Here is a 26,350-nt window from a genome sequence, read left to right on the forward strand (position 1 = left end):
AACATAGAGATAGAACGTGAAATTACTTTATTGTATCAAGTTTCAAGAAGCTAGCACAAACCGTGTTGGATTTAGAGTTCCAAATACATCTATCAATATAGGAGAAAACAGAGTGAAACCTAAAAATTCAAACTGTTACTGGAAACGAACGCTTCAACATAGAAGAACGACATTTGGGGAACCAAGTCGCCTTAGTGTACTGATCATTACCTGAAAGTATCATCCAGTTTGGGTGAAAAAATATTTGCTGAGATTTCTGGAGATTCGTAATTTTGGGAAGCCTGGCAACCCCTTTCCATGAAAGTGTTTCTCGCCAGTCACTGCTTAGGGCTACATCAAGAGGATACAAAACATAGAGATAGAACGTGAAACTGCTTTATTGTGTCAAGTTTCAAGAAGCTAGCACAAACCGTGTTGGATTTAGAGTTCCAAATACATCTATCAATATAGGAGAAAACAGAGTGAAACCTAAAAATTCAAACTGTTACTGGAAACGAACGCTTCAACATAGAAGAACGAAATTTGGGGAACCAAGTCACGTTAGTGTAGTGATCATTACCTGAAAGTATCATCCAGTTTGGGTGAAAAAATATTTGCTGAGATTTCTGGAGATTCGTAATTTTGGGAAGCCTGGCAACCCCTTTCCATGAAAGTGTTTCTCGCCAGTCACTGCTTAGGGCTACATCAAGAGGAAACAAAACATAGAGATAGAACGTGAAACTACTTTATTGTGTCAAGTTTCAAGAAGCTAGCACAAACCGTGTTGGATTTAGAGTTCCAAATACATCTATCAATATAGGAGAAAACAGAGTGAAACCTAAAAATTCAAACTGTTACTGGAAACGAACGCTTCAACTTAGAAGAACGAAATTTGGGGAACCAAGTCGCCTTAGTGTACTGATCATTACCTGAAAGTATCATCCTGTTTGGGTGAAAAAATATTTGCTGAGATTTCTGGAGATTCGTATATTTGGGAAGCCTGGCAACCCCTTTCCATGAAAGTGTTTCTCGCCAGTCACTGTTAGGGCTACATCAAGAGGAAACAAAACATAGAGATAGAACGTGAAACTACTTTATTGTGTCAAGTTTCAAGAAGCTAGCACAAACCGTGTTGGATTTAGAGTTCCAAATACATCTATCAATATAAGAGAAAACAGAGTGAAACCTAAAAATTCAAACTGTTACTGGAAACGAACGCTTCAACATAGAAGAACGACATTTGGGGAACCAAGTCGCCTTAGTGTACTGATCATTACCTGAAAGTATCATCCAGTTTGGGTGAAAAAATATTTGCTGAGATTTCTGGAGATTTTTAATTTTAGGAAGCTTGGTAACCCCTTTCCATGAAAGTGTTTCTCCTCAGTCACTGCTTGGGGCTACATCAAGAGGAAACAAAACATAGAGATAGAACGTGAAATTACTTTATTGTGTCAAGTTTCAAGAAGCTAGCACAAACCGTGTTGGATTTAGAGTTCCAAATACATCTATCAATATAGGAGAAAACAGAGTGAAACCTAAAAATTCAAACTGTTACTGGAAACGAACGCTTCAACATAGAAGAACGACATTTGGGGAACCAAGTCGCCTTAGTGTACTGATCATTACCTGAAAGTATCATCCAGTTTGGGTGAAAAAATATTTGCTGAGATTTCTGGAGATTCGTAATTTTGGGAAGCCTGGCAACCCCTTTCCATGAAAGTGTTTCTCGCCAGTCACTGCTTAGGGCTACATCAAGAGGAAACAAAACATAGAGATAGAACGTGAAACTACTTTATTGTGTCAAGTTTCAAGAAGCTAGCACAAACCGTGTTGGATTTAGAGTTCCAAATACATCTATCAATATAGGAGAAAACAGAGTGAAACCTAAAAATTCAAACTGTTACTGGAAACGAACGCTTCAACATAGAAGAACGAAATTTGGGGAACCAAGTCGCCTTAGTGTACTGATCATTACCTGAAAGTATCATCCTGTTTGGGTGAAAAAATATTTGCTGAGATTTCTGGAGATTCGTATATTTGGGAAGCCTGGCAACCCCTTTCCATGAAAGTGTTTCTCGCCAGTCACTGTTAGGGCTACATCAAGAGGAAACAAAACATAGAGATAGAACGTGAAACTACTTTATTGTGTCAAGTTTCAAGAAGCTAGCACAAACCGTGTTGGATTTAGAGTTCCAAATACATCTATCAATATAGGAGAAAACAGAGTGAAACCTAAAAATTCAAACTGTTACTGGAAACGAACGCTTCAACATAGAAGAACGACATTTGGGGAACCAAGTCGCCTTAGTGTACTGATCATTACCTGAAAGTATCATCCAGTTTGGGTGAAAAAATATTTGCTGAGATTTCTGGAGATTCGTAATTTTGGGAAGCCTGGCAACCCCTTTCCATGAAAGTGTTTCTCGCCAGTCACTGCTTAGGGCTACATCAAGAGGAAACAAAACATAGAGATAGAACGTGAAACTGCTTTATTGTGTCAAGTTTCAAGAAGCTAGCACAAACCGTGTTGGATTTAGAGTTCCAAATACATCTATCAATATAGGAGAAAACAGAGTGAAACCTAAAAATTCAAACTGTTACTGGAAACGAACGCTTCAACATAGAAGAACGAAATTTGGGGAACCAAGTCACGTTAGTGTAGTGATCATTACCTGAAAGTATCATCCAGTTTGGGTGAAAAAATATTTGCTGAGATTTCTGGAGATTCGTAATTTTGGGAAGCCTGGCAACCCCTTTCCATGAAAGTGTTTCTCGCCAGTCACTGCTTAGGGCTACATCAAGAGGAAACAAAACATAGAGATAGAACGTGAAACTACTTTATTGTGTCAAGTTTCAAGAAGCTAGCACAAACCGTGTTGGATTTAGAGTTCCAAATACATCTATCAATATAGGAGAAAACAGAGTGAAACCTAAAAATTCAAACTGTTACTGGAAACGAACGCTTCAACTTAGAAGAACGAAATTTGGGGAACCAAGTCGCCTTAGTGTACTGATCATTACCTGAAAGTATCATCCTGTTTGGGTGAAAAAATATTTGCTGAGATTTCTGGAGATTCGTATATTTGGGAAGCCTGGCAACCCCTTTCCATGAAAGTGTTTCTCGCCAGTCACTGTTAGGGCTACATCAAGAGGAAACAAAACATAGAGATAGAACGTGAAACTACTTTATTGTGTCAAGTTTCAAGAAGCTAGCACAAACCGTGTTGGATTTAGAGTTCCAAATACATCTATCAATATAAGAGAAAACAGAGTGAAACCTAAAAATTCAAACTGTTACTGGAAACGAACGCTTCAACATAGAAGAACGACATTTGGGGAACCAAGTCGCCTTAGTGTACTGATCATTACCTGAAAGTATCATCCAGTTTGGGTGAATAAATATTTGCTGAGATTTCTGGAGATTTGTAATTTTAGGAAGCTTGGTAACCCCTTTCCATGAAAGTGTTTCTCCTCAGTCACTGCTTGGGGCTACATCAAGAGGAAACAAAACATAGAGATAGAACGTGAAATTACTTTATTGTATCAAGTTTCAAGAAGCTAGCACAAACCGTGTTGGATTTAGAGTTCCAAATACATCTATCAATATAGGAGAAAACAGAGTGAAACCTAAAAATTCAAACTGTTACTGGAAACGAACGCTTCAACATAGAAGAACGACATTTGGGGAACCAAGTCGCCTTAGTGTACTGATCATTACCTGAAAGTATCATCCAGTTTGGTTGAAAAAATATTTGCTGAGATTTCTGGAGATTCGTAATTTTGGGAAGCCTGGCAACCCCTTTCCATGAAAGTGTTTCTCACCAGTCACTGCTTAGGGCTACATCAAGAGGAAACAAAACATAGAGATAGAACGTGAAACTACTTTATTGTGTCAAGTTTCAAGAAGCTAGCACAAACCGTGTTGGATTTAGAGTTCCAAATACATCTATCAATATAGGAGAAAACAGAGTGAAACCTAAAAATTCAAACTGTTACTGGAAACGAACGCTTCAACATAGAAGAACGAAATTTGGGGAACCAAGTCGCCGTAGTGTACTGATCATTACCTGAAAGTATCATCCTGTTTGGGTGAAAAAATATTTGCTGAGATTTCTGGAGATTCGTATATTTGGGAAGCCTGGCAACCCCTTTCCATGAAAGTGTTTCTCGCCAGTCACTGTTAGGGCTACATCAAGAGGAAACAAAACATAGAGATAGAACGTGAAACTACTTTATTGTGTCAAGTTTCAAGAAGCTAGCACAAACCGTGTTGGATTTAGAGTTCCAAATACATCTATCAATATAGGAGAAAACAGAGTGAAACCTAAAAATTCAAACTGTTACTGGAAACGAACGCTTCAACATAGAAGAACGACATTTGGGGAACCAAGTCGCCTTAGTGTACTGATCATTACCTGAAAGTATCATCCTGTTTGGGTGAAAAAATATTTGCTGAGATTTCTGGAGATTCGTATATTTGGGAAGCCTGGCAACCCCTTTCCATGAAAGTGTTTCTCGCCAGTCACTGTTAGGGCTACATCAAGAGGAAACAAAACATAGAGATAGAACGTGAAACTACTTTATTGTGTCAAGTTTCAAGAAGCTAGCACAAACCGTGTTGGATTTAGAGTTCCAAATACATCTATCAATATAGGAGAAAACAGAGTGAAACCTAAAAATTCAAACTGTTACTGGAAACGAACGCTTCAACATAGAAGAACGACATTTGGGGAACCAAGTCGCCTTAGTGTACTGATCATTACCTGAAAGTATCATCCAGTTTGGGTGAAAAAATATTTGCTGAGATTTCTGGAGATTCGTAATTTTGGGAAGCCTGGCAACCCCTTTCCATGAAAGTGTTTCTCGCCAGTCACTGCTTAGGGCTACATCAAGAGGAAACAAAACATAGAGATAGAACGTGAAACTGCTTTATTGTGTCAAGTTTCAAGAAGCTAGCACAAACCGTGTTGGATTTAGAGTTCCAAATACATCTATCAATATAGGAGAAAACAGAGTGAAACCTAAAAATTCAAACTGTTACTGGAAACGAACGCTTCAACAAAGAAGAACGAAATTTGGGGAACCAAGTCACGTTAGTGTAGTGATCATTACCTGAAAGTATCATCCAGTTTGGGTGAAAAAATATTTGCTGAGATTTCTGGAGATTCGTAATTTTGGGAAGCCTGGCAACCCCTTTCCATGAAAGTGTTTCTCGCCAGTCACTGCTTAGGGCTACATCAAGAGGAAACAAAACATAGAGATAGAACGTGAAACTACTTTATTGTGTCAAGTTTCAAGAAGCTAGCACAAACCGTGTTGGATTTAGAGTTCCAAATACATCTATCAATATAGGAGAAAACAGAGTGAAACCTAAAAATTCAAACTGTTACTGGAAACGAACGCTTCAACTTAGAAGAACGAAATTTGGGGAACCAAGTCGCCTTAGTGTACTGATCATTACCTGAAAGTATCATCCTGTTTGGGTGAAAAAATATTTGCTGAGATTTCTGGAGATTCGTATATTTGGGAAGCCTGGCAACCCCTTTCCATGAAAGTGTTTCTCGCCAGTCACTGTTAGGGCTACATCAAGAGGAAACAAAACATAGAGATAGAACGTGAAACTACTTTATTGTGTCAAGTTTCAAGAAGCTAGCACAAACCGTGTTGGATTTAGAGTTCCAAATACATCTATCAATATAAGAGAAAACAGAGTGAAACCTAAAAATTCAAACTGTTACTGGAAACGAACGCTTCAACATAGAAGAACGACATTTGGGGAACCAAGTCGCCTTAGTGTACTGATCATTACCTGAAAGTATCATCCAGTTTGGGTGAATAAATATTTGCTGAGATTTCTGGAGATTTGTAATTTTAGGAAGCTTGGTAACCCCTTTCCATGAAAGTGTTTCTCCTCAGTCACTGCTTGGGGCTACATCAAGAGGAAACAAAACATAGAGATAGAACGTGAAATTACTTTATTGTATCAAGTTTCAAGAAGCTAGCACAAACCGTGTTGGATTTAGAGTTCCAAATACATCTATCAATATAGGAGAAAACAGAGTGAAACCTAAAAATTCAAACTGTTACTGGAAACGAACGCTTCAACATAGAAGAACGACATTTGGGGAACCAAGTCGCCTTAGTGTACTGATCATTACCTGAAAGTATCATCCAGTTTGGGTGAAAAAATATTTGCTGAGATTTCTGGAGATTCGTAATTTTGGGAAGCCTGGCAACCCCTTTCCATGAAAGTGTTTCTCACCAGTCACTGCTTAGGGCTACATCAAGAGGAAACAAAACATAGAGATAGAACGTGAAACTACTTTATTGTGTCAAGTTTCAAGAAGCTAGCACAAACCGTGTTGGATTTAGAGTTCCAAATACATCTATCAATATAGGAGAAAACAGAGTGAAACCTAAAAATTCAAACTGTTACTGGAAACGAACGCTTCAACATAGAAGAACGAAATTTGGGGAACCAAGTCGCCTTAGTGTACTGATCATTACCTGAAAGTATCATCCTGTTTGGGTGAAAAAATATTTGCTGAGATTTCTGGAGATTCGTATATTTGGGAAGCCTGGCAACCCCTTTCCATGAAAGTGTTTCTCGCCAGTCACTGTTAGGGCTACATCAAGAGGAAACAAAACATAGAGATAGAACGTGAAACTACTTTATTGTGTCAAGTTTCAAGAAGCTAGCACAAACCGTGTTGGATTTAGAGTTCCAAATACATCTATCAATATAGGAGAAAACAGAGTGAAACCTAAAAATTCAAACTGTTACTGGAAACGAACGCTTCAACATAGAAGAACGACATTTGGGGAACCAAGTCGCCTTAGTGTACTGATCATTACCTGAAAGTATCATCCAGTTTGGGTGAAAAAATATTTGCTGAGATTTCTGGAGATTCGTAATTTTGGGAAGCCTGGCAACCCCTTTCCATGAAAGTGTTTCTCGCCAGTCACTGCTTAGGGCTACATCAAGAGGAAACAAAACATAGAGATAGAACGTGAAACTGCTTTATTGTGTCAAGTTTCAAGAAGCTAGCACAAACCGTGTTGGATTTAGAGTTCCAAATACATCTATCAATATAGGAGAAAACAGAGTGAAACCTAAAAATTCAAACTGTTACTGGAAACGAACGCTTCAACATAGAAGAACGAAATTTGGGGAACCAAGTCACGTTAGTGTAGTGATCATTACCTGAAAGTATCATCCAGTTTGGGTGAAAAAATATTTGCTGAGATTTCTGGAGATTCGTAATTTTGGGAAGCCTGGCAACCCCTTTCCATGAAAGTGTTTCTCGCCAGTCACTGCTTAGGGCTACATCAAGAGGAAACAAAACATAGAGATAGAACGTGAAACTACTTTATTGTGTCAAGTTTCAAGAAGCTAGCACAAACCGTGTTGGATTTAGAGTTCCAAATACATCTATCAATATAGGAGAAAACAGAGTGAAACCTAAAAATTCAAACTGTTACTGGAAACGAACGCTTCAACTTAGAAGAACGAAATTTGGGGAACCAAGTCGCCTTAGTGTACTGATCATTACCTGAAAGTATCATCCTGTTTGGGTGAAAAAATATTTGCTGAGATTTCTGGAGATTCGTATATTTGGGAAGCCTGGCAACCCCTTTCCATGAAAGTGTTTCTCGCCAGTCACTGTTAGGGCTACATCAAGAGGAAACAAAACATAGAGATAGAACGTGAAACTACTTTATTGTGTCAAGTTTCAAGAAGCTAGCACAAACCGTGTTGGATTTAGAGTTCCAAATACATCTATCAATATAAGAGAAAACAGAGTGAAACCTAAAAATTCAAACTGTTACTGGAAACGAATGCTTCAACATAGAAGAACGACATTTGGGGAACCAAGTCGCCTTAGTGTACTGATCATTACCTGAAAGTATCATCCAGTTTGGGTGAAAAAATATTTGCTGAGATTTCTGGAGATTCGTAATTTTGGGAAGCCTGGCAACCCCTTTCCATGAAAGTGTTTCTCGCCAGTCACTGCTTAGGGCTACATCAAGAGGAAACAAAACATAGAGATAGAACGTGAAACTACTTTATTGTGTCAAGTTTCAAGAAGCTAGCACAAACCGTGTTGGATTTAGAGTTCCAAATACATCTATCAATATAGGAGAAAACAGAGTGAAACCTAAAAATTCAAACTGTTACTGGAAACGAACGCTTCAACATAGAAGAACGAAATTTGGGGAACCAAGTCGCCTTAGTGTACTGATCATTACCTGAAAGTATCATCCTGTTTGGGTGAAAAAATATTTGCTGAGATTTCTGGAGATTCGTATATTTGGGAAGCCTGGCAACCCCTTTCCATGAAAGTGTTTCTCGCCAGTCACTGTTAGGGCTACATCAAGAGGAAACAAAACATAGAGATAGAACGTGAAACTACTTTATTGTGTCAAGTTTCAAGAAGCTAGCACAAACCGTGTTGGATTTAGAGTTCCAAATACATCTATCAATATAGGAGAAAACAGAGTGAAACCTAAAAATTCAAACTGTTACTGGAAACGAACGCTTCAACATAGAAGAACGAAATTTGGGGAACCAAGTCGCCTTAGTGTACTGATCATTACCTGAAAGTATCATCCTGTTTGGGTGAAAAAATATTTCCTGAGATTTCTGGAGATTCGTATATTTGGGAAGCCTCCAACCCCTTTCCATGAAAGTGTTTCTCGCCAGTCACTGTTAGGGCTACATCAAGAGGAAACAAAACATAGAGATAGAACGTGAAACTGCTTTATTGTGTCAAGTTTCAAGAAGCTAGCACAAACCGTGTTGGATTTAGAGTTCCAAATACATCTATCAATATAGGAGAAAACAGAGTGAAACCTAAAAATTCAAACTGTTACTGGAAACGAACGCTTCAACATAGAAGAACGACATTTGGGGAACCAAGTCGCGTTAGTGTAGTGATCATTACCTGAAAGTATCATCCAGTTTGGGTGAAAAAATATTTGCTGAGATTTCTGGAGATTCGTAATTTTGGGAAGCCTGGCAACCCCTTTCCATGAAAGTGTTTCTCGCCAGTCACTGCTTAGGGCTACATCAAGAGGAAACAAAACATAGAGATAGAACGTGAAACTACTTTATTGTGTCAAGTTTCAAGAAGCTAGCACAAACCGTGTTGGATTTAGAGTTCCAAATACATCTATCAATATAGGAGAAAACAGAGTGAAACCTAAAAATTCAAACTGTTACTGGAAACGAACGCTTCAACATAGAAGAACGAAATTTGGGGAACCAAGTCGCCTTAGTGTACTGATCATTACCTGAAAGTATCATCCTGTTTGGGTGAAAAAATATTTGCTGAGATTTCTGGAGATTCGTATATTTGGGAAGCCTGGCAACCCCTTTCCATGAAAGTGTTTCTCGCCAGTCACTGTTAGGGCTACATCAAGAGGAAACAAAACATAGAGATAGAACGTGAAACTACTTTATTGTGTCAAGTTTCAAGAAGCTAGCACAAACCGTGTTGGATTTAGAGTTCCAAATACATCTATCAATATAGGAGAAAACAGAGTGAAACCTAAAAATTCAAACTGTTACTGGAAACGAACGCTTCAACATAGAAGAACGACATTTGGGGAACCAAGTCGCCTTAGTGTACTGATCATTACCTGAAAGTATCATCCAGTTTGGGTGAAAAAATATTTGCTGAGATTTCTGGAGATTTGTAATTTTAGGAAGCTTGGCAACCCCTTTCCATGAAAGTGTTTCTCCTCAGTCACTGCTTGGGGCTACATCAAGAGGAAACAAAACATAGAGATAGAACGTGAAATTACTATATTGTGTCAAGTTTCAAGAAGCTAGCACAAACCGTGTTGGATTTAGAGTTCCAAATACATCTATCAATATAGGAGAAAACAGAGTGAAACCTAAAAATTCAAACTGTTACTGGAAACGAACGCTTCAACATAGAAGAACGACATTTGGGGAACCAAGTCGCGTTAGTGTAGTGATCATTACCTGAAAGTATCATCCAGTTTGGGTGAAAAAATATTTGCTGAGATTTCTGGAGATTCGTAATTTTGGGAAGCCTAGCAACCCCTTTCCATGAAAGTGTTTCTCGCCAGTCACTGCTTAGGGCTACATCAAGAGGAAACAAAACATAGAGATAGAACGTGAAACTGCTTTATTGTGTCAAGTTTCAAGAAGCTAGCACAAACCGTGTTGGATTTAGAGTTCCAAATACCTCTATCAATATAGGAGAAAACAGAGTGAAACCTAAAAATTCAAACTGTTACTGGAAACGAACGCTTCAACATAGAAGAACGAAATTTGGGGAACCAAGTCGCCTTAGTGTACTGATCATTACCTGAAAGTATCATCCTGTTTGGGTGAAAAAATATTTGCTGAGATTTCTGGAAATTCGTATATTTGGGAAGCCTGGCAACCCCTTTCCATGAAAGTGTTTCTCGCCAGTCACTGTTAGGGCTACATCAAGAGGAAACAAAACATAGAGATAGAACGTGAAACTACTTTATTGTGTCAAGTTTCAAGAAGCTAGCACAAACCGTGTTGGATTTAGAGTTCCAAATACATCTATCAATATAGGAGAAAACAGAGTGAAACCTAAAAATTCAAACTGTTACTGGAAACGAACGCTTCAACATAGAAGAACGACATTTGGGGAACCAAGTCGCCTTAGTGTACTGATCATTACCTGAAAGTATCATCCTGTTTGGGTGAAAAAATATTTGCTGAGATTTCTGGAGATTTGTAATTTTAGGAAGCCTGTTAACCCGTTTCCATGAAAGTGTTTCTCCTCAGTCACTGCTTGGGGCTACATCAAGAGGAAACAAAACATAGAGATAGAACGTGAAATTACTTTATTGTGTCAAGTCTCAAGAAGCTAGCACAAACCGTGTTGGATTTAGAGTTCCAAATACATCTATCAATATAGGAGAAAACAGAGTGAAACCTAAAAATTCAAACTGTTACTGGAAACGAACGCTTCAACATAGAAGAACGAAATTTGGGGAACCAAGTCGCCTTAGTGTACTGATCATTACCTGAAAGTATCATCCAGTTTGGGTGTAAAAATATTTGCTGAGATTTCTGGAGATTCGTAATTTTGGGAAGCATGGCAACCCCTTTCCATGAAAGTGTTTCTCGCCAGTCACTGCTTAGGGCTACATCAAGAGGAAACAAAACATAGAGATAGAACGTGAAACTGCTTTATTGTGTCAAGTTTCAAGAATCTAGCACAAACCGTGTTGGATTTAGAGTTCCAAATACATCTATCAATATAGGAGAAAACAGAGTGAAACCTAAAAATTAAAACTGTTACTGGAAACGAACGCTTCAACATAGAAGAACGACATTTGGGGAACCAAGTCGCGTTAGTGTAGTGATCATTACCTGAAAGTATCATCCAGTTTGGGTGAAAAAATATTTGCTGAGATTTCTGGAGATTCGTAATTTTGGGAAGCCTGGCAACCCCTTTCCATGAAAGTGTTTCTCGCCAGTCACTGCTTAGGGCTACATCAAGAGGAAACAAAACATAGAGATAGAACGTGAAACTACTTTATTGTGTCAAGTTTCAAGAAGCTAGCACAAATCGTGTTGGATTTAGAGTTCCAAATACATCTATCAATATAGGAGAAAACAGAGTGAAACCTAAAAATTCAAACTGTTACTGGAAACGAACGCTTCAACATAGAAGAACGAAATTTGGGGAACCAAGTCGCCTTAGTGTACTGATCATTACCTGAAAGTATCATCCTGTTTGGGTGAAAAAATATTTGCTGAGATTTCTGGAGATTCGTATATTTGGGAAGCCTGGCAACCCCTTTCCATGAAAGTGTTTCTCGCCAGTCACTGTTAGGGCTACATCAAGAGGAAACAAAACATAGAGATAGAACGTGAAACTACTTTATTGTGTCAAGTTTCAAGAAGCTAGCACAAACCGTGTTGGATTTAGAGTTCCAAATACATCTATCAATATAGTAGAAAACAGAGTGAAACCTAAAAATTCAAACTGTTACTGGAAACGAACGCTTCAACATAGAAGAACGAAATTTGGGGAACCAAGTCGCCTTAGTGTACTGATCATTACCTGAAAGTATCATCCTGTTTGGGTGAAAAAATATTTGCTGAGATTTCTGGAGATTCGTATATTTGGGAAGCCTGGCAACCCCTTTACATGAAAGTGTTTCTCGCCAGTCACTGTTAGGGCTACATCAAGAGGAAACAAAACATAGAGATAGAACGTGAAACTACTTTATTGTGTCAAGTTTCAAGAAGCTAGCACAAACCGTGTTGGATTTAGAGTTCCAAATACATCTATCAATATAGGAGAAAACAGAGTGAAACCTAAAAATTCAAACTGTTACTGGAAACGAACGCTTCAACATAGAAGAACGAAATTTGGGGAACCAAGTCGCCTTAGTGTACTGATCATTACCTGAAAGTATCATCCAGTTTGGGTGAAAAAATATTTGCTGAGATTTCTGGAGATTTGTAATTTTAGGAAGCTTGGCAACCCCTTTCCATGAAAGTGTTTCTCCTCAGTCACTGCTTGGGGCTACATCAAGAGGAAACAAAACATAGAGATAGAATGTGAAATTACTTTATTGTGTCAAGTTTCAAGAAGCTAGCACAAACCGTGTTGGATTTAGAGTTCCAAATACATCTATCAATATTGGAGAAAACAGAGTGAAACCTAAAAATTCAAACTGTTACTGGAAACGAACGCTTCAACATAGAAGAACGACATTTGGGGAACCAAGTCGCCTTAGTGTACTGATCATTATCTGAAAGTATCATCCAGTTTGGGTGAAAAAATATTTGCTGAGATTTCTGGAGATTCGTAATTTTGGGAAGCCTGGCAACCCCTTTCCATGAAAGGGTTTCTCGCCAGTCACTGCTTAGGGCTACATCAAGAGGAAACAAAACATAGAGATAGAACGTGAAACTGCTTTATTGTGTCAAGTTTCAAGAAGCTAGCACAAACCGTGTTGGATTTAGAGTTCCAAATACATCTATCAATATAGGAGAAAACAGAGTGAAACCTAAAAATTCAAACTGTTACTGGAAACGAACGCTTCAACATAGAAGAACGACATTTGGGGAACCAAGTCGCGTTAGTGTAGTGATCATTACCTGAAAGTATCATCCAGTTTGGGTGAAAAAATATTTGCTGAGATTTCTGGAGATTCGTAATTTTGGAAAGCCACCCCTTTCCATGAAAGTGTTTCTCGCCAGTCACTGCTTAGGGCTACATCAAGAGGAAACAAAACATAGAGATAGAACGTGAAACTACTTTATTGTGTCAAGTTTCAAGAAGCTAGCACAAACCGTGTTGGATTTAGAGTTCCAAATACATCTATCAATATAGGAGAAAACAGAGTGAAACCTAAAAATTCAAACTGTTACTGGAAACGAACGCTTCAACATAGAAGAACGAAATTTGGGGAACCAAGTCGCCTTAGTGTACTGATCATTACCTGAAAGTATCATCCTGTTTGGGTGAAAAAATATTTGCTGAGATTTCTGGAGATTCGTATATTTGGGAAGCCTGGCAACCCCTTTCCATGAAAGTGTTTCTCGCCAGTCACTGTTAGGGCTACATCAAGAGGAAACAAAACATAGAGATAGAACGTGAAACTACTTTATTGTGTCAAGTTTCAAGAAGCTAGCACAAACCGTGTTGGATTTAGAGTTCCAAATACATCTATCAATATAGGAGAAAACAGAGTGAAACCTAAAAATTCAAACTGTTACTGGAAACGAACGCTTCAACATAGAAGAACGACATTTGGGGAACCAAGTCGCCTTAGTGTACTCATCATTACCTGAAAGTATCATCCAGTTTGGGTGAAAAAATATTTGCTGAGATTTCTGGAGATTTGTAATTTTAGGAAGCTTGGCAACCCCTTTCCATGAAAGTGTTTCTCCTCAGTCACTGCTTGGGGCTACATCAAGAGGAAACAAAACATAGAGATAGAACGTGAAATTACTTTATTGTGTCAAGTTTCAAGAAGCTAGCACAAACCGTGTTGGATTTAGAGTTCCAAATACATCTATCAATATAGGAGAAAACAGAGTGAAACCTAAAAATTCAAACTGTTACTGGAAACGAACGCTTCAACATAGAAGAACGAAATTTGGGGAACCAAGTCGCCTTAGTGTACTGATCATTACCTGAAAGTATCATCCTGTTTGGGTGAAAAAATATTTGCTGAGATTTCTGGAAATTCGTATATTTGGGAAGCCTGGCAACCCCTTTCCAGAAAGTGTTTCTCGCCAGTCACTGTTAGGGCTACATCAAGAGGAAACAAAACATAGAGATAGAACGTGAAACTACTTTATTGTGTCAAGTTTCAAGAAGCTAGCACAAACCGTGTTGGAATTAGAGTTCCAAATACATCTATCAATATAGGAGAAAACAGAGTGAAACCTAAAAATTCAAACTGTTACTGGAAACGAACGCTTCAACATAGAAGAACGACATTTGGGGAACCAAGTCGCCTTAGTGTACTGATCATTACCTGAAAGTATCATCCTGTTTGGGTGAAAAAATATTTGCTGAGATTTCTGGAGATTTGTAATTTTAGGAAGCTTGGGAACCCCTTTCCATGAAAGTGTTTCTCCTCAGTCACTGCTTGGGGCTACATCAAGAGGAAACAAAACATAGAGATAGAACGTGAAATTACTTTATTGTGTCAAGTCTCAAGAAGCTAGCACAAACCGTGTTGGATTTAGAGTTCCAAATACATCTATCAATATAGGAGAAAACAGAGTGAAACCTAAAAATTCAAACTGTTACTGGAAACGAACGCTTCAACATAGAAGAACGACATTTGGGGAACCAACTCGCCTTAGTGTACTGATCATTACCTGAAAGTATCATCCAGTTTGGGTGTAAAAATATTTGCTGAGATTTCTGGAGATTCGTAATTTTGGGAAGCATGGCAACCCCTTTCCATGAAAGTGTTTCTTGTCAGTCACTGCTTAGGGCTACATCAAGAGGAAACAAAACATAGAGATAGAACGTGAAAGTGCTTTATTGTGTCAAGTTTCAAGAAGCTAGCACAAACCGTGTTGGATTTAGAGTTCCAAATACATCTATCAATATAGGAGAAAACAGAGTGAAACCTAAAAATTCAAACTGTTACTGGAAACGAACGCTTCAACATAGAAGAACGAAATTTGGGGAACCAAGTCACGTTAGTGTAGTGATCATTACCTGAAAGTATCATCCAGTTTGGGTGAAAAAATATTTGCTGAGATTTCTGGAGATTCGTAATTTTGGGAAGCCTGGCAACCCCTTTCCATGAAAGTGTTTCTCGCCAGTCACTGCTTAGGGCTACATCAAGAGGAAACAAAACATAGAGATAGAACGTGAAACTACTTTATTGTGTCAAGTTTCAAGAAGCTAGCACAAACCGTGTTGGATTTAGATTTCCAAATACATCTATCAATATAGAAGAAAACAGAGTGAAACCTAAAAATTCAAACTGTTACTGGAAACGAACGCTTCAACATAGAAGAACGAAATTTGGGGAACCAAGTCGCCTTAGTGTACTGATCATTACCTGAAAGTATCATCCAGTTTGGGTGAAAAAATATTTGCTGAGATTTCTGGAGATTTGTAATTTTAGGAAGCTTGGCAACCCCTTTCCATGAAAGTGTTTCTCCTCAGTCACTGCTTGGGGCTACATCAAGAGGAAACAAAACATAGAGATAGAATGTGAAATTACTTTATTGTGTCAAGTTTCAAGAAGCTAGCACAAACCGTGTTGGATTTAGAGTTCCAAATACATCTATCAATATTGGAGAAAACAGAGTGAAACCTAAAAATTCAAACTGTTACTGGAAACGAACGCTTCAACATAGAAGAACGACATTTGGGGAACCAAGTCGCCTTAGTGTACTGATCATTATCTGAAAGTATCATCCAGTTTGGGTGAAAAAATATTTGCTGAGATTTCTGGAGATTCGTAATTTTGGGAAGCCTGGCAACCCCTTTCCATGAAAGGGTTTCTCGCCAGTCACTGCTTAGGGCTACATCAAGAGGAAACAAAACATAGAGATAGAACGTGAAACTGCTTTATTGTGTCAAGTTTCAAGAAGCTAGCACAAACCGTGTTGGATTTAGAGTTCCAAATACATCTATCAATATAGGAGAAAACAGAGTGAAACCTAAAAATTCAAACTGTTACTGGAAACGAACGCTTCAACATAGAAGAACGACATTTGGGGAACCAAGTCGCGTTAGTGTAGTGATCATTACCTGAAAGTATCATCCAGTTTGGGTGAAAAAATATTTGCTGAGATTTCTGGAGATTCGTAATTTTGGAAAGCCACCCCTTTCCATGAAAGTGTTTCTCGCCAGTCACTGCTTAGGGCTACATCAAGAGGAAACAAAACATAGAGATAGAACGTGAAACTACTTTATTGTGTCAAGTTTCAAGAAGCTAGCACAAACCGTGTTGGATTTAGAGTTCCAAATACATCTATCAATATAGGAGAAAACAGAGTGAAACCTAAAAATTCAAACTGTTACTGGAAACGAACGCTTCAACATAGAAGAACGAAATTTGGGGAACCAAGTCGCCTTAGTGTACTGATCATTACCTGAAAGTATCATCCTGTTTGGGTGAAAAAATATTTGCTGAGATTTCTGGAGATTCGTATATTTGGGAAGCCTGGCAACCCCTTTCCATGAAAGTGTTTCTCGCCAGTCACTGTTAGGGCTACATCAAGAGGAAACAAAACATAGAGATAGAACGTGAAACTACTTTATTGTGTCAAGTTTCAAGAAGCTAGCACAAACCGTGTTGGATTTAGAGTTCCAAATACATCTATCAATATAGGAGAAAACAGAGTGAAACCTAAAAATTCAAACTGTTACTGGAAACGAACGCTTCAACATAGAAGAACGACATTTGGGGAACCAAGTCGCCTTAGTGTACTGATCATTACCTGAAAGTATCATCCAGTTTGGGTGAAAAAATATTTGCTGAGATTTCTGGAGATTCGTAATTTTGGGAAGCCTGGCAACCCCTTTCCATGAAAGTGTTTCTCGCCAGTCACTGCTTAGGGCTACATCAAGAGGAAACAAAACATAGAGATAGAACGTGAAACTGCTTTATTGTGTCAAGTTTCAAGAAGCTAGCACAAACCGTGTTGGATTTAGAGTTCCAAATACATCTATCAATATAGGAGAAAACAGAGTGAAACCTAAAAATTCAAACTGTTACTGGAAACGAACGCTTCAACATAGAAGAACGAAATTTGGGGAACCAAGTCGCCTTAGTGTACTGATCATTACCTGAAAGTATCATCCTGTTTGGGTGAAAAAATATTTGCTGAGATTTCTGGAAATTCGTATATTTGGGAAGCCTGGCAACCCCTTTCCAGAAAGTGTTTCTCGCCAGTCACTGTTAGGGCTACATCAAGAGGAAACAAAACATAGAGATAGAACGTGAAACTACTTTATTGTGTCAAGTTTCAAGAAGCTAGCACAAACCGTGTTGGAATTAGAGTTCCAAATACATCTATCAATATAGGAGAAAACAGAGTGAAACCTAAAAATTCAAACTGTTACTGGAAACGAACGCTTCAACATAGAAGAACGACATTTGGGGAACCAAGTCGCCTTAGTGTACTGATCATTACCTGAAAGTATCATCCTGTTTGGGTGAAAAAATATTTGCTGAGATTTCTGGAGATTTGTAATTTTAGGAAGCTTGGCAACCCCTTTCCATGAAAGTGTTTCTCCTCAGTCACTGCTTGGGGCTACATCAAGAGGAAACAAAACATAGAGATAGAACGTGAAATTACTTTATTGTGTCAAGTCTCAAGAAGCTAGCACAAACCGTGTTGGATTTAGAGTTCCAAATACATCTATCAATATAGGAGAAAACAGAGTGAAACCTAAAAATTCAAACTGTTACTGGAAACGAACGCTTCAACATAGAAGAACGACATTTGGGGAACCAACTCGCCTTAGTGTACTGATCATTACCTGAAAGTATCATCCAGTTTGGGTGTAAAAATATTTGCTGAGATTTCTGGAGATTCTTAATTTTGGGAAGCATGGCAACCCCTTTCCATGTAAGTGTTTCTTGCCAGTCACTGCTTAGGGCTACATCAAGAGGAAACAAAACATAGAGATAGAACGTGAAACTGCTTTATTGTGTCAAGTTTCAAGAAGCTAGCACAAACCGTGTTGGATTCAGAGTTCCAAATACATCTATCAATATAGGAGAAAACAGAGTGAAACCTAAAAATTCAAACTGTTACTGGAAACGAACGCTTCAACATAGAAGAACGAAATTTGGGGAACCAAGTCGCCTTAGTGTACTGATCATTACCTGAAAGTATCATCCTGTTTGGGTGAAAAAATATTTGCTGAGATTTCTGGAGATTCGTAATTTTGGGAAGCCTGGCAACCCCTTTCCATGAAAGTGTTTCTCGCCAGTCACTGCTTAGGGCTACATCAAGAGGAAACAAAACATAGAGATAGAACGTGAAACTACTTTATTGTGTCAAGTTTCAAGAAGCTAGCACAAACCGTGTTGGATTTAGAGTTCCAAATACATCTATCAATATAGGAGAAAACAGAGTGAAACCTAAAAATTCAAACTGTTACTGGAAACGAACGCTTCAACATAGAAGAACGAAATTTGGGGAACCAAGTCGCCTTAGTGTACTGATCATTACCTGAAAGTATCATCCTCTTTGGGTGAAAAAATAATTGCTGAGATTTCTGGAGATTCGTATATTTGGGAAGCCTGGCAACCCCTTTCCATGAAAGTGTTTCTCGCCAGTCACTGCTTAGGGCTACATCAAGAGGAAACAAAACATAGAGATAGAACGTGAAATTACTTTATTGTGTCAAGTCTCAAGAAGCTAGCACAAACCGTGTTGGATTTAGAGTTCCAAATACATCTATCAATATAGGAGAAAACAGAGTGAAACCTAAAAATTCAAACTGTTACTGGAAACGAACGCTTCAACATAGAAGAACGAAATTTGGGGAACCAAGTCGCCTTAGTGTAGTGATCATTACCTGAAAGTATCATCCAGTTTGGGTGAAAAAATATTTGCTGAGATTTCTGGAGATTCGTATATTTGGGAAGCCTGGCAACCCCTTTCCATGAAAGTGTTTCTCGCCAGTCACTGCTTAGGGCTACATCAAGAGGAAACAAAACATAGAGATAGAACGTGAAACTACTTTATTGTGTCAAGTTTCAAGAAGCTAGCACAAACCGTGTTGGATTTAGAGTTCCAAATACATCTATCAATATAGGAGAAAACAGAGTGAAACCTAAAAATTCAAACTGTTACTGGAAACGAACGCTTCAACATAGAAGAACGACATTTGGGGAACCAAGTCGCCTTAGTGTACTGATCATTACCTGAAAGTATCATCCAGTTTGGGTGAAAAAATATTTGCTGAGATTTCTGGAGATTTGTAATTTTAGGAAGCTTGGCAACCCCTTTCCATGAAAGTGTTTCTCCTCAGTCACTGCTTGGGGCTACATCAAGAGGAAACAAAACATAGAGATAGAACGTGAAATTACTATATTGTGTCAAGTTTCAAGAAGCTAGCACAAACCGTGTTGGATTTAGAGTTCCAAATACATCTATCAATATAGGAGAAAACAGAGTGAAACCTAAAAATTCAAACTGTTACTGGAAACGAACGCTTCAACATAGAAGAACGACATTTGGGGAACCAAGTCGCGTTAGTGTAGTGATCATTACCTGAAAGTATCATCCAGTTTGGGTGAAAAAATATTTGCTGAGATTTCTGGAGATTCGTAATTTTGGGAAGCCTAGCAACCCCTTTCCATGAAAGTGTTTCTCGCCAGTCACTGCTTAGGGCTACATCAAGAGGAAACAAAACATAGAGAAAGAACGTGAAACTGCTTTATTGTGTCAAGTTTCAAGAAGCTAGCACAAACCGTGTTGGATTTAGAGTTCCAAATACCTCTATCAATATAGGAGAAAACAGAGTGAAACCTAAAAATTCAAACTGTTACTGGAAACGAACGCTTCAACATAGAAGAACGAAATTTGGGGAACCAAGTCGCCTTAGTGTACTGATCATTACCTGAAAGTATCATCCTGTTTGGGTGAAAAAATATTTGCTGAGATTTCTGGAAATTCGTATATTTGGGAAGCCTGGCAACCCCTTTCCATGAAAGTGTTTCTCGCCAGTCACTGTTAGGGCTACATCAAGAGGAAACAAAACATAGAGATAGAACGTGAAACTACTTTATTGTGTCAAGTTTCAAGAAGCTAGCACAAACCGTGTTGGATTTAGAGTTCCAAATACATCTATCAATATAGGAGAAAACAGAGTGAAACCTAAAAATTCAAACTGTTACTGGAAACGAACGCTTCAACATAGAAGAACGACATTTGGGGAACCAAGTCGCCTTAGTGTACTGATCATTACCTGAAAGTATCATCCTGTTTGGGTGAAAAAATATTTGCTGAGATTTCTGGAGATTTGTAATTTTAGGAAGCCTGTTAACCCGTTTCCATGAAAGTGTTTCTCCTCAGTCACTGCTTGGGGCTACATCAAGAGGAAACAAAACATAGAGATAGAACGTGAAATTACTTTATTGTGTCAAGTCTCAAGAAGCTAGCACAAACCGTGTTGGATTTAGAGTTCCAAATACATCTATCAATATAGGAGAAAACAGAGTGAAACCTAAAAATTCAAACTGTTACTGGAAACGAACGCTTCAACATAGAAGAACGAAATTTGGGGAACCAAGTCGCCTTAGTGTACTGATCATTACCTGAAAGTATCATCCAGTTTGGGTGTAAAAATATTTGCTGAGATTTCTGGAGATTCGTAATTTTGGGAAGCATGGCAACCCCTTTCCATGAAAGTGTTTCTCGCCAGTCACTGCTTAGGGCTACATCAAGAGGAAACAAAACATAGAGATAGAACGTGAAACTGCTTTATTGTGTCAAGTTTCAAGAATCTAGCACAAACCGTGTTGGATTTAGAGTTCCAAATACATCTATCAATATAGGAGAAAACAGAGTGAAACCTAAAAATTAAAACTGTTACTGGAAACGAACGCTTCAACATAGAAGAACGACATTTGGGGAACCAAGTCGCGTTAGTGTAGTGATCATTACCTGAAAGTATCATCCAGTTTGGGTGAAAAAATATTTGCTGAGATTTCTGGAGATTCGTAATTTTGGGAAGCCTGGCAACCCCTTTCCATGAAAGTGTTTCTCGCCAGTCACTGCTTAGGGCTACATCAAGAGGAAACAAAACATAGAGATAGAACGTGAAACTACTTTATTGTGTCAAGTTTCAAGAAGCTAGCACAAATCGTGTTGGATTTAGAGTTCCAAATACATCTATCAATATAGGAGAAAACAGAGTGAAACCTAAAAATTCAAACTGTTACTGGAAACGAACGCTTCAACATAGAAGAACGAAATTTGGGGAACCAAGTCGCCTTAGTGTACTGATCATTACCTGAAAGTATCATCCTGTTTGGGTGAAAAAATATTTGCTGAGATTTCTGGAGATTCGTATATTTGGGAAGCCTGGCAACCCCTTTCCATGAAAGTGTTTCTCGCCAGTCACTGTTAGGGCTACATCAAGAGGAAACAAAACATAGAGATAGAACGTGAAACTACTTTATTGTGTCAAGTTTCAAGAAGCTAGCACAAACCGTGTTGGATTTAGAGTTCCAAATACATCTATCAATATAGTAGAAAACAGAGTGAAACCTAAAAATTCAAACTGTTACTGGAAACGAACGCTTCAACATAGAAGAACGAAATTTGGGGAACCAAGTCGCCTTAGTGTACTGATCATTACCTGAAAGTATCATCCTGTTTGGGTGAAAAAATATTTGCTGAGATTTCTGGAGATTCGTATATTTGGGAAGCCTGGCAACCCCTTTACATGAAAGTGTTTCTCGCCAGTCACTGTTAGGGCTACATCAAGAGGAAACAAAACATAGAGATAGAACGTGAAACTACTTTATTGTGTCAAGTTTCAAGAAGCTAGCACAAACCGTGTTGGATTTAGAGTTCCAAATACATCTATCAATATAGGAGAAAACAGAGTGAAACCTAAAAATTCAAACTGTTACTGGAAACGAACGCTTCAACATAGAAGAACGAAATTTGGGGAACCAAGTCGCCTTAGTGTACTGATCATTACCTGAAAGTATCATCCAGTTTGGGTGAAAAAATATTTGCTGAGATTTCTGGAGATTTGTAATTTTAGGAAGCTTGGCAACCCCTTTCCATGAAAGTGTTTCTCCTCAGTCACTGCTTGGGGCTACATCAAGAGGAAACAAAACATAGAGATAGAATGTGAAATTACTTTATTGTGTCAAGTTTCAAGAAGCTAGCACAAACCGTGTTGGATTTAGAGTTCCAAATACATCTATCAATATTGGAGAAAACAGAGTGAAACCTAAAAATTCAAACTGTTACTGGAAACGAACGCTTCAACATAGAAGAACGACATTTGGGGAACCAAGTCGCCTTAGTGTACTGATCATTATCTGAAAGTATCATCCAGTTTGGGTGAAAAAATATTTGCTGAGATTTCTGGAGATTCGTAATTTTGGGAAGCCTGGCAACCCCTTTCCATGAAAGGGTTTCTCGCCAGTCACTGCTTAGGGCTACATCAAGAGGAAACAAAACATAGAGATAGAACGTGAAACTGCTTTATTGTGTCAAGTTTCAAGAAGCTAGCACAAACCGTGTTGGATTTAGAGTTCCAAATACATCTATCAATATAGGAGAAAACAGAGTGAAACCTAAAAATTCAAACTGTTACTGGAAACGAACGCTTCAACATAGAAGAACGACATTTGGGGAACCAAGTCGCGTTAGTGTAGTGATCATTACCTGAAAGTATCATCCAGTTTGGGTGAAAAAATATTTGCTGAGATTTCTGGAGATTCGTAATTTTGGAAAGCCACCCCTTTCCATGAAAGTGTTTCTCGCCAGTCACTGCTTAGGGCTACATCAAGAGGAAACAAAACATAGAGATAGAACGTGAAACTACTTTATTGTGTCAAGTTTCAAGAAGCTAGCACAAACCGTGTTGGATTTAGAGTTCCAAATACATCTATCAATATAGGAGAAAACAGAGTGAAACCTAAAAATTCAAACTGTTACTGGAAACGAACGCTTCAACATAGAAGAACGAAATTTGGGGAACCAAGTCGCCTTAGTGTACTGATCATTACCTGAAAGTATCATCCTGTTTGGGTGAAAAAATATTTGCTGAGATTTCTGGAGATTCGTATATTTGGGAAGCCTGGCAACCCCTTTCCATGAAAGTGTTTCTCGCCAGTCACTGTTAGGGCTACATCAAGAGGAAACAAAACATAGAGATAGAACGTGAAACTACTTTATTGTGTCAAGTTTCAAGAAGCTAGCACAAACCGTGTTGGATTTAGAGTTCCAAATACATCTATCAATATAGGAGAAAACAGAGTGAAACCTAAAAATTCAAACTGTTACTGGAAACGAACGCTTCAACATAGAAGAACGACATTTGGGGAACCAAGTCGCCTTAGTGTACTCATCATTACCTGAAAGTATCATCCAGTTTGGGTGAAAAAATATTTGCTGAGATTTCTGGAGATTTGTAATTTTAGGAAGCTTGGCAACCCCTTTCCATGAAAGTGTTTCTCCTCAGTCACTGCTTGGGGCTACATCAAGAGGAAACAAAACATAGAGATAGAACGTGAAATTACTTTATTGTGTCAAGTTTCAAGAAGCTAGCACAAACCGTGTTGGATTTAGAGTTCCAAATACATCTATCAATATAGGAGAAAACAGAGTGAAACCTAAAAATTCAAACTGTTACTGGAAACGAACGCTTCAACATAGAAGAACGAAATTTGGGGAACCAAGTCGCCTTAGTGTACTGATCATTACCTGAAAGTATCATCCTGTTTGGGTGAAAAAATATTTGCTGAGATTTCTGGAAATTCGTATATTTGGGAAGCCTGGCAACCCCTTTCCAGAAAGTGTTTCTCGCCAGTCACTGTTAGGGCTACATCAAGAGGAAACAAAACATAGAGATAGAACGTGAAACTACTTTATTGTGTCAAGTTTCAAGAAGCTAGCACAAACCGTGTTGGAATTAGAGTTCCAAATACATCTATCAATATAGGAGAAAACAGAGTGAAACCTAAAAATTCAAACTGTTACTGGAAACGAACGCTTCAACATAGAAGAACGACATTTGGGGAACCAAGTCGCCTTAGTGTACTGATCATTACCTGAAAGTATCATCCTGTTTGGGTGAAAAAATATTTGCTGAGATTTCTGGAGATTTGTAATTTTAGGAAGCTTGGGAACCCCTTTCCATGAAAGTGTTTCTCCTCAGTCACTGCTTGGGGCTACATCAAGAGGAAACAAAACATAGAGATAGAACGTGAAATTACTTTATTGTGTCAAGTCTCAAGAAGCTAGCACAAACCGTGTTGGATTTAGAGTTCCAAATACATCTATCAATATAGGAGAAAACAGAGTGAAACCTAAAAATTCAAACTGTTACTGGAAACGAACGCTTCAACATAGAAGAACGACATTTGGGGAACCAACTCGCCTTAGTGTACTGATCATTACCTGAAAGTATCATCCAGTTTGGGTGTAAAAATATTTGCTGAGATTTCTGGAGATTCGTAATTTTGGGAAGCATGGCAACCCCTTTCCATGAAAGTGTTTCTTGTCAGTCACTGCTTAGGGCTACATCAAGAGGAAACAAAACATAGAGATAGAACGTGAAAGTGCTTTATTGTGTCAAGTTTCAAGAAGCTAGCACAAACCGTGTTGGATTTAGAGTTCCAAATACATCTATCAATATAGGAGAAAACAGAGTGAAACCTAAAAATTCAAACTGTTACTGGAAACGAACGCTTCAACATAGAAGAACGAAATTTGGGGAACCAAGTCACGTTAGTGTAGTGATCATTACCTGAAAGTATCATCCAGTTTGGGTGAAAAAATATTTGCTGAGATTTCTGGAGATTCGTAATTTTGGGAAGCCTGGCAACCCCTTTCCATGAAAGTGTTTCTCGCCAGTCACTGCTTAGGGCTACATCAAGAGGAAACAAAACATAGAGATAGAACGTGAAACTACTTTATTGTGTCAAGTTTCAAGAAGCTAGCACAAACCGTGTTGGATTTAGATTTCCAAATACATCTATCAATATAGAAGAAAACAGAGTGAAACCTAAAAATTCAAACTGTTACTGGAAACGAACGCTTCAACATAGAAGAACGAAATTTGGGGAACCAAGTCGCCTTAGTGTACTGATCATTACCTGAAAGTATCATCCAGTTTGGGTGAAAAAATATTTGCTGAGATTTCTGGAGATTTGTAATTTTAGGAAGCTTGGCAACCCCTTTCCATGAAAGTGTTTCTCCTCAGTCACTGCTTGGGGCTACATCAAGAGGAAACAAAACATAGAGATAGAATGTGAAATTACTTTATTGTGTCAAGTTTCAAGAAGCTAGCACAAACCGTGTTGGATTTAGAGTTCCAAATACATCTATCAATATTGGAGAAAACAGAGTGAAACCTAAAAATTCAAACTGTTACTGGAAACGAACGCTTCAACATAGAAGAACGACATTTGGGGAACCAAGTCGCCTTAGTGTACTGATCATTATCTGAAAGTATCATCCAGTTTGGGTGAAAAAATATTTGCTGAGATTTCTGGAGATTCGTAATTTTGGGAAGCCTGGCAACCCCTTTCCATGAAAGGGTTTCTCGCCAGTCACTGCTTAGGGCTACATCAAGAGGAAACAAAACATAGAGATAGAACGTGAAACTGCTTTATTGTGTCAAGTTTCAAGAAGCTAGCACAAACCGTGTTGGATTTAGAGTTCCAAATACATCTATCAATATAGGAGAAAACAGAGTGAAACCTAAAAATTCAAACTGTTACTGGAAACGAACGCTTCAACATAGAAGAACGACATTTGGGGAACCAAGTCGCGTTAGTGTAGTGATCATTACCTGAAAGTATCATCCAGTTTGGGTGAAAAAATATTTGCTGAGATTTCTGGAGATTCGTAATTTTGGAAAGCCACCCCTTTCCATGAAAGTGTTTCTCGCCAGTCACTGCTTAGGGCTACATCAAGAGGAAACAAAACATAGAGATAGAACGTGAAACTACTTTATTGTGTCAAGTTTCAAGAAGCTAGCACAAACCGTGTTGGATTTAGAGTTCCAAATACATCTATCAATATAGGAGAAAACAGAGTGAAACCTAAAAATTCAAACTGTTACTGGAAACGAACGCTTCAACATAGAAGAACGAAATTTGGGGAACCAAGTCGCCTTAGTGTACTGATCATTACCTGAAAGTATCA

The sequence above is a fragment of the Spermophilus citellus genome (genome assembly GCF_964194105.1).
Source record: "Spermophilus citellus genome assembly, chromosome: 7".
In the NCBI taxonomy this organism is placed as follows: Eukaryota; Metazoa; Chordata; class Mammalia; order Rodentia; family Sciuridae; genus Spermophilus; species Spermophilus citellus.